Source organism: Trichosurus vulpecula, chromosome 1, assembly GCF_011100635.1.
Source record: "Trichosurus vulpecula isolate mTriVul1 chromosome 1, mTriVul1.pri, whole genome shotgun sequence".
In the NCBI taxonomy this organism is placed as follows: domain Eukaryota; kingdom Metazoa; phylum Chordata; class Mammalia; order Diprotodontia; family Phalangeridae; genus Trichosurus; species Trichosurus vulpecula.
The window spans coordinates 560,337,970-560,353,701 of record NC_050573.1 but is presented as its reverse complement, the minus strand read 5'-3'; positions in this window follow the sequence as shown (position 1 = coordinate 560,353,701).

The following is a 15,732-nucleotide window of genomic DNA, read 5'->3' as shown; positions in this document are numbered from 1 at the left end:
AGAATTCATCAGTTCAATGATGCTCTTTTGGTTTTGCTCAATTCAGTTTGCATGAGTACATAGAAGTCTTCCTAAGTTTTTTTTTTTTTTTCTGAAACCATCCTGTATATCATTTCTTATAGCAAACTAGTATTCCATCACAATCATATACCACAACTTGTGCAGCCACTCCCCAATTAATGGATATCCCCTTAACTTCTAATTCCTTGCCAGTAAAATAAAAGCTGCTATATATATTTTTGGTACAAATGGGTTTTTCTCCCTTTTCTTTGATCTCTTTTAGATACAGACCTAATGGTGGTCTTGCTAAGTCAAGGTGTATGCACAATTTTATAATTCTTTGTGTTTACTTCCAAATTATTCTCCAGAAAGCTTAGACGAGTTCACAACTTCACCAATAGTGCATTAATGTTCCAATTTTTTTAACATCCCTCTAGCATTTTTCATTTAACTTTTCTGTAATGTTAGCCAATCTGAGGGGTGCATCATCATATTCCAAAGCTGTTTGAATTTGCATTTTTTCAATCAGTAGTGATTTGGAGGAATTTGATGTGACTACATATGGCTTTGAGGTTTGGCTTTTTTGGGGTTTTTTTGTTTGTTTGTTTGTTTTTCTGAAAACTGCCTGTTCATATCTTTTAACTATTTATCAAGTGTGGAATAGCATTTATTTTTTTTCACTAATTTGACTCAATTTCCTATATATTTGAGAAATGTGACCTTTATCAGGGAAAATTGTTCCAAATTTTTCCCCAGTTCCTTTTTGTCTTTCTAATTTTGCTTCATTAGATTTTGTGTGTTTGGATGTATGCAAACACTTTTATTTTTATGTCATCAAAATTATCTATTTTACTTACCATAATCTCTCTTTTTTTTTGGTCAGAAACAGTCACCATATCGTTATATCTAACAAGCATATTATTCCATGTTCTCCTAATTTACTTGTGATATCAGATTTTACGTATAAATCATTTATCCATTGTGACTTTATCTTTGTATAGGGTGTAATATGTTGGTCTATGTTTAGTTTATGCCAAATTACTTTCCAGTTTTCCCAGCAATTGTTTCAATAGATACAGAAAAATCTTTGACAAAATATATGTCCATCTATATAATCATATGATTTTTGTTTACTGTTATTGATAGTGCAGTGGATATGTTACTAGGATTATAATCAGGAAGACTCATCTTCAAGTGTTCAAATCTAGTCTCAGACACTTACTAGCTGTGTGATCCTGGGCAAGTCGTTTAACTCTGTTAGCTTTAGTTCCTCATCTGTAAAATAAGCTGGAGAACGAATTGGCAAACCATTCCCATATCTTTGACCAAAAAAAAAAATGGAGTCACAAAGTGCCCAACACAACCGAAACGACTGAACAATAACAAAATCTATATGGTAAATTATGCTGATAGTTTTCCTAATATTGAAGCAATCTTGCATTACTCATATAAACCCCACCTGGTCATAGTGTATGATTTTCATAATTTATTGCTTTAATATCCTTGATATTATTTCATTTACAGTTTTTGCGTTGATATTCATTAAGGAAATTCATCTATGATTTTCTTTCTGTTTTTCCTCTTCCTTGTTTATGTACCACACCATATTTGTGTCATAAAAAAGTATTTGGTAAAACTTATTTGCTTATTTTTTTCAAATAGTTTATATGGTATGGGGAATGTTCCCTAAACATTTGATAGAATTCACTGGGGAATCCATCTAACTCTGGAAATACTTTCTTATGGAGATCATTGGCAATACCTTTTCCTAAAATAGGGTTATTCAGGTATTCTATTTATTTTTATGTTATTCTGGGCAGTACACACACACACACACATTTGTAAATATTCATTCATTTAACTTAGATTTTCAGTTTTACTGGCACATAAATGGGCAAAATACCTTATAATAATTGTTTTAATTTCATTTGAAGTGGTGGTCCATTCATTTTTTTAAATTTTTAATATGGTTAATTTGGTTGTCTTTAAAAAAATCAAATTAATCAAAATTTTATCTATTTTTCATAAAACTATCTCGATTTTATTTATTAATTTAATGTTTCTTTCTCTTTTTACTTTCAGTTTTATTAATCCCTGTTTTGATTTTCAGAATTTTCACTTTGGTGTTTAATTGGGGCTTTTTAATTTGTTCTTTTTCTACTTTTTTTTTAGTTGAATTCATTGATCTGTTTTTTCCTTTTTTATTTATGTATGCATTAATGATACAAATTTTCCCCTAGGTACCAGTGTATCTGCATCCCATAAAATTTGGAATATTCACTCAGTGTTGTCATCTTTTTAATGAAACCGTTGCTTTTTTCTATGATTTGTTCTTTGAATCATCCATTCTTTAGGATTAGATTGTTTTAGTTTCTCATAAAATTTTAATTTTTGCTTCCATTACCCTTTTTGAAGATAATTTGCATTATGGTCTGAAAAGAGTATATTTAATATTTCTTCTTTTCTGCATTTGGTTTTTGCATGAGGTTTTTATGCCCAAATACAAAGTTAATTTTTTGTGAAGGCACTATGTAAAAAAGAGAAAAATGTATACTCCTTTCTACTCTTGGTTACTTTTCTCCAGAATTCTACCATATCCATTTTTAAAGATTCTGTTCATCTCCTTGATTCTTTCCTATTTATTTTGTGGTTAGGTTTATCTAGCTCTGAGAGGGGAATGTTGAGGTACTTCACTAATATAGTTTTATTGCCTATTTATTTCTGTAACACACTTAGTATTTCCTTAGGACTTTGGATGCTTTGTCATTTTGTGCATATGTTTAAGATTGATATTATTTCATTGTCTATGGTTCCTTTCAGCAAGATAAAATTTCCCTACTTTAATTAAGTCTTTTACTCTGCATGAGGTCATTATTTATACCCTTGCCTTTTTTACTTCAATACAAGCATAATAGATTCTGCTCCAGTTCTTTCTTTTATCTTTGTGTGCCTCTCTATTTGAAGTGTGTTTCTTGTACACAGCTGTAGCAACAATTTGGCTAGCAGCTGTTTTGGGGTGTAAGACTAACATAACCAGCAAAAATTGCTGCTAACACAGGTTCTTTGATCTGCTTTACTATGGAAAGTAACTTTAAGGGATTAACACTCTCACTTTAATCACACAATCAAATATAACTCACTTAGTTCAGGAGGAAAAGCCAGCACTCTGAACTTCAGAACAAATACAAATTGAAATTACAAACATCAACAGACAGACCTTGTCTGATTCAAATAAATTCATAGTTACCAGGAAAGCATGAGTATCTGGATTTACAAGCTGGGGGGAACTCTTGGCAATGGCTGCCCAGAATCTCTTCAAGTTACATGCCACTGTTCCAGTGAGTGAGAGCCCCAAAGGAAAGATGCCAGCCTCTGAGTTTATATACTCTATTCAGAGTAAAAGGACATCACAACATGCAACTCAAACCCACGTGACTGAAAAGCATCAAGAACACGGGACTCAAACCCATGTAAGCTAGGTTTTCCCCTGAGGCAAGGAGGTCCTTAAAGACTCCTGATCTATTCAAAGAAACAAAGGCCAGACTCATCAAGAGCACTTGGTAAAATAAGTTATAAAAGAGAAAAGAGTAAAAGAAAGTCCCACCTTAATTACTGATACAACAGCATATTTTTGGATTCTGATTTCTAATCCATTTTGAGATGCACTTCAATTTTAAGGGTGAGTTCATCTCATTCAAATTCACAGTTATGATTACTAATTCTGCATTTCCCTCCATCCTATTTTCTTTTGTTTATCTTTCTCTCTCTCTCTCTTCTCTCTCTCTCTCTCTCTCTCTCTCTCTCTCACACACACACACACACACACACACACACTTCTGAATACTTCCTTCTTTTATCTTCCCTCCTTTTCATGACCTCTCCCTTTCTTTCTTCCTTTCCCCTCCTACTTCCCTATTGGCTAAAATAGACTTCTATTATCAATTGATTATATAGATATATTTTCCCTCTTTTAACCAACTTAGGTGTCAGTGAAGTTTAGGTATTGCTTGCCCCACCAATACTATTTATCTATCCTCTGTAAAAGCTCTTTCATGAACACCTCTTTTATGTCAGATAATTTTCCCCTTTTTTTCCCTTCCCGCTTATCCCAGGTCATTTCTCTTCTATTGGTGAATGCCTGCGCCTCCTTTTTCATTTGGCGAATTCTGTTTCTTAAGTCATTTTCTTCAGTATTTTTTGTGTCTCTTTTACCAAGCTATTAATTGTCTTTTTGTAATGTTATTCCTTTACTTTCATTTCTTTGGCTTTTTTCCTTCTACCACTCTTATTTGATTTTGAAAAGAATTTTTTTTTGTTTTTCCAGGAATTTTTATTGGTCTTGTGTCCAATTCATAGTTTTTCTTTGAAGTCTTGCTTATAACTGTTTTTATTTCATTTGTTATGAATTTCTGTCTTCATCTTTCCTGTCACCACAGTAACTTTATATATAACTTTTTTTTGCTGTTGTTCTTTGTTAATTTTTCCACACTTTTTTTTCTATTTGGAACTGCATGCTAATATTGGGCTCTTTTGCAGACATGGATGTTGAGGGAGCTCTGTCTCAAGCTTCAGGCTTTTTCACACTGTTCTTTTCAGTCTCATTCTGATGGTTTGTAAATTTTCAGTGTTTCTAAGGTGACGTGATCCATGGAGAGATGTGATTATTCTTCTCCTGGTCTGCATTCTGGTCCTTAACTTGGAAGAGAGCTGATCTCTTGAGATTGTAATTGATACTATTTTTCAGGTTTCCTAATGTCTTGTTGCAGGAAACAATACTGTTCCTCAAGGCTTCCACTTGCTTTTAACTGAAAATGTTCCTCTCTGCCCTTGAACTATCACCCAGAAGTGGGTATAAGCAATGGAGTTGCCAAACAGTACCTGGTCCCACACCCAGTGATAGAACACAGATACTCCATAGCACCTTTCTATGCAGTTGCCAGTTCCCCTAACTGTCTCTGGCTTGGTAGCTCCCAAAGCTTTTGCTGCTTCTGTCTCCACCATCACTGATGTTTCATCCATGTGTACTCTGGGTTAGCTTCTTTCACCATGTCACAGACCTAACATTCTAATCTCCTGTGTTTTCTTGGGATAGAAGAATGTCTCACTCTGACCTTTTCCTGGTTCAGCCACTCCAGAATTTACTTTGAGGATTTATTTTAAATGTTTTTGAAATTGTTTGGAGGGCAATGGTAGGAAAGCTCAGGTGAATACTTCTTTACTCTGCTATCTTCAAAATGGTTCAATTCATTGTTTCTCACAACATGATAGTATTCAGTGACAAAAATAGACCACAAATAGTTCAGCCATTCCTCAATTGATGAACACTGATGTCACTTCCAGGTCTTTGTTGCTACTAAAAGTGTTGCCTATAAACAATCTTGTATACAACTGACTTCACTGTATTTTCCAAGGTTGCACAGGTACAGTGGTTAAGCTGGGATTAGAATCTATATCTTGTTCCTCCAAAGTTATTATAGTTCCCACTGCACTATACTGATTCTCTAAAGACTTTTAAAAACTCCATTTTATTGTTTTCTTTATCTCATTTTTAGTTTTATTATTCATGTATTCTTTACCTAATGCTCTCTAGAGACTATACATTCTGTCTTTCGAGTTGTCTGTAGCGAGGCAATTCAACCTGCTCTTTTTCATTCCATTTATTTTTAACTACTTTTTTTCAACAGGGCTGGCTTTATAAAGAGTAAGCATTTGCTGCCCCAAAGTTCCATTCCCATTTGTCTCTTTATCCTCAAAATTCCCTTTGTGTATATTAATTAGGGAATTACTTTCTATTAAAAAGGAAATACCGCAGAGAAGGACAAAATTATAAACTGTGTTATCCATCCTTTAATGTCTTAGAATCCCAGTCTTAATATGCTTTATATTTTCTTTTCTCCTTTCTATTAAAATTTTACTTATATCAAGTAGATGTTGAATACCTAATAAGAATAATATATTTCCTTTTAAAATTTTCTTTCTGAAGCATAATATAAAAGAGAGAATACTGAATTTAGAGTAGACCTGGAAATATATGTATCTTTCATTTACTGTCTCTGTGATCTTGGACAAGTTGCTTCACCTATCTGAGCCTCAGTTTTCAGAGTTTTAAAATCATGGCACTTTACTTGATGATCTCCAAGGTCCCTTTCAACTCTAACATTCTATGTCTAAGAGAGTTAATTGCTTCAGATTTTAGTGCTGCCTCAATCTATAATAGTACAAACTCTTGCATTATAACTTCAGTTAATCTGTGGCCTATGAATAAAGTAAATTAACTTCATCTGGAAGAAATAATCACACCATTCTTGGCAAAATTGCAGTTAATTTGTTAACTTGCCTTGGGAATAAATATTAAGGATTTTTTGTTTATGATTTTTTGTTGTTATTTATTTGTTTTGCTTTTAATGTGGTTAACAGGGCCAGGTTTACACATGCCATGACTGTCTGAATTAGCTTTGATGAAATCAGTTCAGTTTAGTCCTCATTGAAAAGTGTAATTTCTCCATAGAGAAAATGTGACTTCTCTTACATTACCAAGGTAGAGATAAAAGCATTCCACATTTATCTCCCTATTTGCAATCAACTTCTTTTCTAGTTGTTGAGAATATATATTATGTACCTGCAGGAGATACAGGGCTTTAAATGCATGAATACAATATCTTCAAAGCTTGGTAATAGCAGAGAAGGAATAAAGGAAAATGAGAAAACAAGGTGGCCCACATGAGGACTGAAAACAAGATAGCATAGGGGAGGGTCATTTAAGAAGGAAAATGGAAAGTGGGGGAGAGATAAACCCAACAATAGATTACTATTTAGTTTCACACAATGACTGCTTTCATATGTATAACCACTTATACCTTGAGTGCAGATTGGAAATTTTTTTCTTCTCAAAATATTTGGTTTAGTTTAGTTTAGTCTTATAGGAAGATAAGCTGTGTTCCTAATTTGTGCCTTTCCATCTGCTTTAACACAGAATGTTATCTCAAGAGCAAGAAGTAGAGCACAATGAAATTCATTCCAATGCAAGAACTATAGATATACACATGCAGATACACACACAGACACACACACACAGACATGCACATGCACACACATATACTCACACACATACACACATGTGCACCGACACACATATGTATATATATGTATATATATATATATTATATACACATATTATATTATATATATGCAGAGATACTCAATCAAAGGTTGAAATGAGGGATTTTGATAGCAGTCAGTCAGCTGAATGTTAACAGCATCTATCCAGTACTTGTTGGATTCTAAACCTTATACTGAGGGGAGATACTACAGAAATAGAGAATAGCCCCTGTGCCCTCAACAAGTTTACAATCTGACTGGAAAAATGACATGAGAACAGACACAAAGCAACATATCAACAACTGAAAAGAATCATGGGAAAACTCTTTGTAAACTGAAATTTAGGAAATTAGAGAACAACATGGCTTAGTGACAGGAAAGCTGCACTCAGGCATTTGCTACTTATGAGCTATGTGACTCTAAACAAGTTACTAAGACTCTGAGCCTTTATTTAATTTATTTAATTTAATGTCAAGGGGGAATAAATATTTTTGTATTTCACAAGGTTTTGAGAGTCAAAAATATGTTGTAATGGGAAAAAAATTAAAGTTAAAAACTAAGTTAAAAATCTTGCCTTTGTCATTAACTAGTTATATGAGCTCCTGGAGACTAGGGGCTATCTTTTGCTTCCTTTGCATCCTTCAGCAATTATCATTTAGCACAGTGCCTGGAACATAGTAGATGTTTGATGTTTATTGAAATACTGACAGCACCTCAATGAGTTCTAGTTTCTTTATTTTTAAAATGGGAAACAAAGGGGACTGGATTTCAAAGCTTTCTCTCGATTCTAACAATCTTTTATTGATTCTTCTATTTATCTTAGATGTCAGTACAAATTGGAACCTATTCGTGCTTTCTTATCTCATCCAACTTTGGTCCACACCTTCTGATAAATTATCCATGAGGGGAAGAAAGGAAATCCACTCAAAACATTTGTGGTTTTTCTCTAGTGTTGGAAAATTCAACTTCACCCTCAGTTGTTGTCATCTCTCACTATATGAATGGCCTGCTATGGATTGTCACATTTTTATGCTATGCATGTCACAAAGATAATTCCTAATCAGTAATATGTTGCAACCTACTCAATAGATAATTCTTCTTTTCTGTGTGTACAAATAATACAAATGATCGTCTACAGATGATATAAATGGTGCCTAACTATTCTGCAAGTTCCTAAATATATAATCCTGTATAATCACATATGTTATGTTGGATATCATCAATCAATCAATAAACATTTGTTAAATATTTCTATGTGCCATTCAATGTACAAGGTGCCAGGGACATGAATATAATAAATGAAATAATTCTTATTCACAAAAAAGCTTGTATTCCAAAAGAGAAACAGCAATTAGAACTTATATGACACTTTAAGGTTTGCAAAGTCCTTTACAAATATTATCTTATTTTATCCTTACAAAAACCCTGAAAGGTGGATGTTAATATTCTTCCCCCTTTCACAGATGAGTAAATTGAGGCACAGAGAGGTTAAGGCACTTGCTCAAACTGACTAAGCTAGTTAAGTGACTGAGGACAGATTCAAATTCAGGTTTTCCTTCCTTCAGGTCCTGTGCTCTATTCTCTATGCCACCTAACTGATTAAAGAACAAGTTTAGTGGAGCCAAGAGGGCAGTCTAAAAGCAGGAACTTGCTTGAGCTCTTCCCCCAAGCCCCTCCAAATAACTGTAAACATGACTCTAAACAAATTCTAGAGCTACAGAACCCACAAAAAGACAGAGCGAAACAAATCTCCAGCCTAAGACAACCTTGAAGATCTACAGAAAGGGTCTATTGCACCAGGCTGGGAGCACGGCACTGTCCAGCATGGCCCATGCCAGCAGAGACAGGGCTGGAGCAGTCCTCAGGGGACTGAATCACTGGCAACTTCTTAATCCACAAATGCCAAGGACAATATAGAAGGTCAAAGGGAAAACTCTGTCAGACCTGGGTAGTAGAAGGGCACAGACCTGGGGCAGCAGATGTGGCAGTGGTGACAGTGGCAGCAGCAGAAGCAGCAGCTGCTTCTGGAGCTCTAGGCCCACATACAGTAAGGGGATTGAGCATCTGAAAGGCAGGGGTTGGAAGGATATCTTTTCTGATGCTGAGGCAGGACTCTCTTGCTTTGCCCTACTTGGATTTGGATCCCAGTCCCGGGTGGTGGTCCTAGGGTGAGAAGGAGCACCAGTGTGGTAGAGCTTGTGGCAGCTGTGGAGAGGGAATCTTCCTCACAGTCCCAAGGCATAAAAGGTCACTCACAGATGAGAGTACAGGCCAGAAGAGGAGTAAACACTTCTTCTTGGATCATACCAGTTTAGAAGAGCTGAAAATTTACAAATACCTAGAAGTATCTCTGAAAAGAGCTGCACCAATCCCCTGAAGCTCGGGACAGAACACTCTCCACTCTGGAAGCAGAAGCCTATCTTGACAAAGAGCTCAAAAGTCAAATCACTACCTGGGAATATGAGTAGACAGCATAAAAAGCTCAGACTATAAAATCTTACTTTGTTCACAAGGCAAATCAAAACATACAACCAGAAGAAGACAACAAAGTCAAAGCTCCTACACCCAAAGCCTCCAAGAAAAATAGGAAATAGTCACAGTCCATGGAAGAGCTCAAAAATGAGTTTGAAAATGAAGTAAGAGAAGTAGAGGAAAAATTGGGAAGGTAAATGAGAGTGATGCAAAAAAGTTATGAAAAACAAGTCAACAGCTTACTAAAGGAGACTGAAAAATTGCTGAAGAAAATAGCACCCTTAAAAATTGAGGGGGCGGAGTCAAGATGGCACTGTGAAAGGAACTACCAGAGCTCTCTCACAAATTCTCAGATAAATCTAAAAATGTGAATCTGAGCAAATTTGAGAGAGTTAGAAGCTACTAGTTGACTGAGAGAAGTAGGAGCACTGGGCATACAGATCAGCACCAGACCAAACCAACCTGGAACAACAGAGGAATCCAGCCAGCAAGCCAGTAGGGGAGAGTGCTGGGAAAGCAAAATGCCAGAGCAGGAACAGGCCCAGGGCAGAAGTACTGGCTACGGTCTCAATCAAGACCCAGGCCTCTCAGCCCAGGACAGAAGTCTGTCTAGTGCAGAGCCTGTAACCATGGGCACAGCTAGCCCGGACACATCCAAACCACAGTCTAAAGGTTTGAAACTCACCTTCCTGGACTCCCAGTAGCCAGGAAGTGCAGGTTAAATGGCTCTTATCCCTCCCTTGAATAAACCTGGAGAATAAAGCCTCAGGAGAAACAGAGGAGCCAGAAGAGGGACTTCAGTAGTGAGAGAAGTGGGGGAGAGGGCCCTTCCTGTGGTGGTGGAAGGAGACTAGTGCAGGAAGAGAAGTGTCCCAGCAGCCCTCACCTTAGCAGAACAAGGAGAGTAACTAAGCCTCAGAGGGTGGAGCTAACTAACATCAACGCTTTGCACAGCCAGGGGAAGTGTTGGACACCAACACAGACATGAGCTGAGACCACCCCTGCTGTAGAGCAGTCCTGGGCAAGAGGAGTCTCCCAACAGTAAGACCACCCCTATCTCACACCTCACAAAACCAGAAGCCATAGCACATAAAGCTAGATCCCAACACAAGACACTTGGGACAGAGCCCCCTGAGCCTCAGAAACAGAGATACACTTCAAAAACCAGGAGGGAAAAACAAAAACAACACCAAGAAAAGGAATTGTAAGAAGCTTTCAAAGATGATTGACTCATATTATGGAGACAGGGAAGACCAAAATACCCATTCAGAAGAGGACAGGATGGACACTACACCCACATCTGAAACCTCAAAAGGGAACGTTAATTGGTCTCCAGACAAAAAAGCATTCCTGGAAGACCTCAAGGAGGACTTTAAGAACCAAATTAGGGAGGTAAAAGAAAAAATGAATAAAATGGAAAAAAAAGTCATTGAGGAAAACCAATCTTTAAAAGGTAAAATTGGGGAATTGTTAAGGAAAATCAGAATATAAATGGAGAAAATGTCTCATTGAAAAGTAAAATCAACCAAATGGAAAAGGATATAGAGAACACAAAGGAAGAAAACAAAACATTAAAAATTAGAATCAGGCAACTAGAAGCTAATGACTCTATGAGACATGAAGAATCAGTCAAACAAAATCTAAAAAATGAAAAAACAGAAGAAAATGTGAAATATCTGATTAGAAAAGCAACCAAACTGGAAAATAGATCCAGGAGAGACAATCTAAGAATTATTGGTCTACCTGAAAGCTATGATGCAAAAAAAAAGAGCTTGGAAAGTATCTTCCATGAAATCCTTAAACCAAATTGCCCAGAGGTCCCGGAACCAGAGGGTAAAACTGTCATCAAAAGAATTCATCAATCATACTTGGAAAAAGATCCAAAATTGAAAACTCCAGGAAATATTATAGCCAAATTCCAGAACTACCAGATCAAGCAGCCAGAAAGAAACAATTCCAATGTCATGGAACTACAGTCAGGATCATGTAGGATCTTTCAGCTTCTACATTACATGACAGTAGAAATTGGAATAAGATATTCTGAAAGGCAAAGCATCTTGGATTACAAACAGAGATCAACTACCCAGTAAAATTTAGCATAATTTTCCAGGCAAGAATATGGACATTCAATGAAATGAGGGCATTCCAGACCTTCCTGATGAAAAGGTCAGAGCTAAATGGAAAATTTGATCTCCAAATACAAAACTCAAGAGAGATATAAAAAGGTAAATGGGGGGGGGGGGGAATCCTAGTTAATCAATAAGGCCAATTAATTACATCCTTATATAGGATTTTTTATATATATTTGAGATATATATTCATACACATACACATATGTGTCAATCTTGAGAATAGTATACTTATTATGACAATTGAAAGGGATATTCATAGATTGTGGATGTCAGTGTAAAATAACTAATATAAGGATAAAAAATATAATTATAGAAATCTAAAAGGATGGTTCTGGGAGAAGAGGTAAGGAGGTAGTAGAAAAGGGTAAATTATATCACATGAAGAGGCACAAAAACATACTGTAGTGGAGGGAAAGAAGGGAGGGAGAAGAGCAGTATCATAGCTTTACTCTCATAGGATTTGGCTCAAGAAGGGAATAACATACCCTGATAAGTATAGAAATCTAATTTGTCCTACAGGCAGTAGGAGGGGAAAGGGGGAAAAGTGAGGGCATGGTCAGAAGGGAGGGAAGGAGTAGCAAGTGGAAAATGGGAAGATAAGAGAGGGGAATCAAGAGGGAGGGTAAACTGAAGAAGGTGGCAGTCAAAAGCAAAGCTTTGTTGAGGAGTGGAAGGGGAAAGGGAGAAATAACAGAATAAACAAGGGAAAATAGAATGGAGAAAAAGGCACACATAGTAATCATAACTGGGAATTTAAATGGTATGAATTCTCCCATAAAACAGAAATGGAGAGAGGAATGGATTAAAAACCATAATTCTATGACATGCTGTTTACAAGAAGCACATTTGAAACAGGGGGATACACACAGGGTAAAGGTAAAAGGCTGAAGTAGAATATATTGTGATTCAGCTAAAGTAGAAAAAGCAGGGATAGCAATCCTAATACCAGGCAAAGCAAAAGCAAAGATAGATCTAATTAAAAGAGATATGGAAAGACACTACATCCTGCTAAAAGGCACCATAAACAATGAAGAAATTCCATTATATATATATATATATATATATATATATATATATATATATATATATATATATATATACCCCAAATACCGTGGCATGCAAATTCTTAGAGGAGAGGTTAAGGGAGGTACAGGAAGAAATGGACAGCAAAACCATAATAAAGGGAGACCTCAACCTCCCCCTCTCTGAACTTGATAAATCCAACCTCAAAATCGACAAGAAAGAAGTTAAGGAGTTAAACAGAATTTTAGAAAAGGCAGACATGATAGATCTCTGGAGAAAACTAAATGGGGCTAAAAAGGAATATACTTTTTGCTCAGTGGTAAATGGCACATACTCAAAAATTCACCATGTACTAGGGCATAAAAACCCCACAATCCAGTGCAGAAAGGCAGAAGTAGTCAAAGTATCCTTTTCAGATCATGATGCAATAAAATTATTTGTCATAAAAAATTATGGAAAATTAAGCAAAAAATTAATTGGACACTATATAATTTAATTTTATAGAATAAGTGGGCCAAAGAACATATCATAGAAACAATTAATAACTTCATTCAAGAGAAAGACAATAATGAGACAGCATGCGACAACTAATGGGATGCAGCAAAAGCAGTTCTTAGGGGAAGTTTTATATCTCTCAATGCTTACATGAATAAAATAGAGAAAAAGGAGATCAATGAATTGGGCATGCAACTTAAAAAGCCAGAAAAAGAACAAATTGAAAACCCCCAACTAAATATCAAATTAGAAACACTGAAAATCAAAGGAGAGATTAATAAAATTGAAATCAAGAAAACTATTGAATTAGTAAATAAAACCAAGAGTTGGTTTTATGAAAAAAAAACAATAAAACTGATTAACCATTGGTCAATTTGATTTAAAAAAAGAAAGAAGAAAATCAAATTACCAGCATCAAAAATTAAAAGGGTGAATTCACCTCCAATGAAAAGGAAATTAAAACAATGATTAGGAATTATTTTCCCAATTGTATGCCCATAAATTTGACAACCTTAGGGATATGGATGAATATCTGCAAAAGTATATATCACCCAGGTTAATTGAAGAGGAAATAAAATTCCTAAATAACCCCATCAAAGAAAAAAAGAAATTGTGCAAGCCATCAATGAACTCCCTAGGAAAAATTCTCCAGGGCCAGATGATTTTACATGTGAATTTTATCGAATAATTAAAGAACAATTAATTCCTGCACTTTATAGTCTATTTGGGAAAATAGGTGAAGAAGGAGTCCTATCAAATTGTTTCTGTGACACAAATATGGTACTAATACCCAAAAGAGGAAGAGGCAAAACAGAGAAAGAAAACTATAGACCAATTTCCCTAATGAATATTGATGCAAAAATTTTAAATAAAATAATAGCCAAAAGATTGCTGCAAATTATCACAAGAATAGTACACTACAACCGGGTAGGATTTATTCCAGGAATGCAAGACTGGTTCAATATTAAGAAAACTATCAGCATAATTGATTATATCAACAACAAAACTAGCAGACACCATATGATCATCTTAAAAGATGCAGAAAAAACTTTTGAGAAAATACCACACCCATTCCTATTAAAAACACTAGAAAGCATAGGAATAAATGGAGCCTTCCTTAAAATTAAAAATAGCATGTACTGAAACCATTAACAAGCATTATTTGTAATGGGGACAAGCTAGATGCATTCCCAATAAGATCATGGGTGAAACGAGGATGTCCATTATCACACCTACTATCCAATATGGTACTAGAAATGTTAGCTGTTGCAATAAGAGATGAAAAAGAAATTGAAGGAATTGAAGATGGCGGCTAGAAAGCAGGGAACAGCGTGAGCTCCCTGCCGGGTCTCTCCAAAAACCAATAAAAAATGGCTCTGAACTGGTTCTAGAACTGCAGAACCCACAAAACAGCAGAGGGAAGCAGGGCTCCAGCCCAGGACAGCCTGGATGGTCTCTGGGTGAGGTCTATCCCACACGGAGCTGGGAGCTGGGAGCTGGGAGTGGAGTGGAGCAGAGCCCAGTGTGAGGGTGCAGACCAACCAGACCAGGAGGCGGGCAGAATGTGCCCTACCACCCTGAATCAGTGAGCTGCGACAGTTACCAGACTTCTCAACCCACAAACGCCAAAGACAGTGGAGAAGGTTAGTGGGAAAAGCTTCCGGAGTAGAAGGAGGGAGTGGAAGGAGTTCGCGGTTCGACTTCCAGCCCCAGGGGCAGCAGAGGTGGGGCAGCTACAGTTGTTGTTGCTTCCCACCCCAGGCCCACCTGGTGGGAGGAATTAAGTGGTGAATCAGAGCAAGAGTGCAAAGCCTGCTGAAGATTTAAGCCTAGTCTGGGTTGAGGTCTCTTGGGGAAGGAGGAGTGCTGCTGTGACAGAGCTGGCACCTCCCCCCCCAAATGTGGAACATAGAACTCTTTAGTCTACAAGCAGTCATACCCCACTGAAAAACTCAAGGGTCAAGTTAGTTGGTTGGGTATATGGCCAGGCAGGGAAAACGCACCCAGATTGAGTCTCACACTTTGCATTCTTTCTTTGATGACAAAAAAGACCAAAACATACAGACAGAAGAAGTTAACAAAGTCAAAGAGCCTACAACAGAAACCTCCAAGAAAAACATGAACTGGTCCCAGGCCATGGAAGAGCTCAAAAAGGATTTGGAAAAGCAAGTTAGGGAAGTAGAGGAAAAATTGGGAAGAGAAATGAGAAGGATGCGAGAAAACCATGAAAAACAAGTCAATGACTTGCTAAAGGAGATCCAAAAAATACTGAAAAATACACTGAAGAAAACAACACCTTAAAAATAGACTAACTCAAAAGGCACTAGAGCTCCAAAAAGCCAATGAGGAGAAGAATGCCTTGAAAGGCAGAATTAGCCAAATGGAAAAGGAGGTCCAAAAGACCACTGAAGAAAATACTACTTTAAAAATTAGACTGGAGCAAGTGGAAGCTAGTGACTTGATGAGAAATCAAGATATTATAAAACAGAACTGAAGCAATGAAAAAAATGGA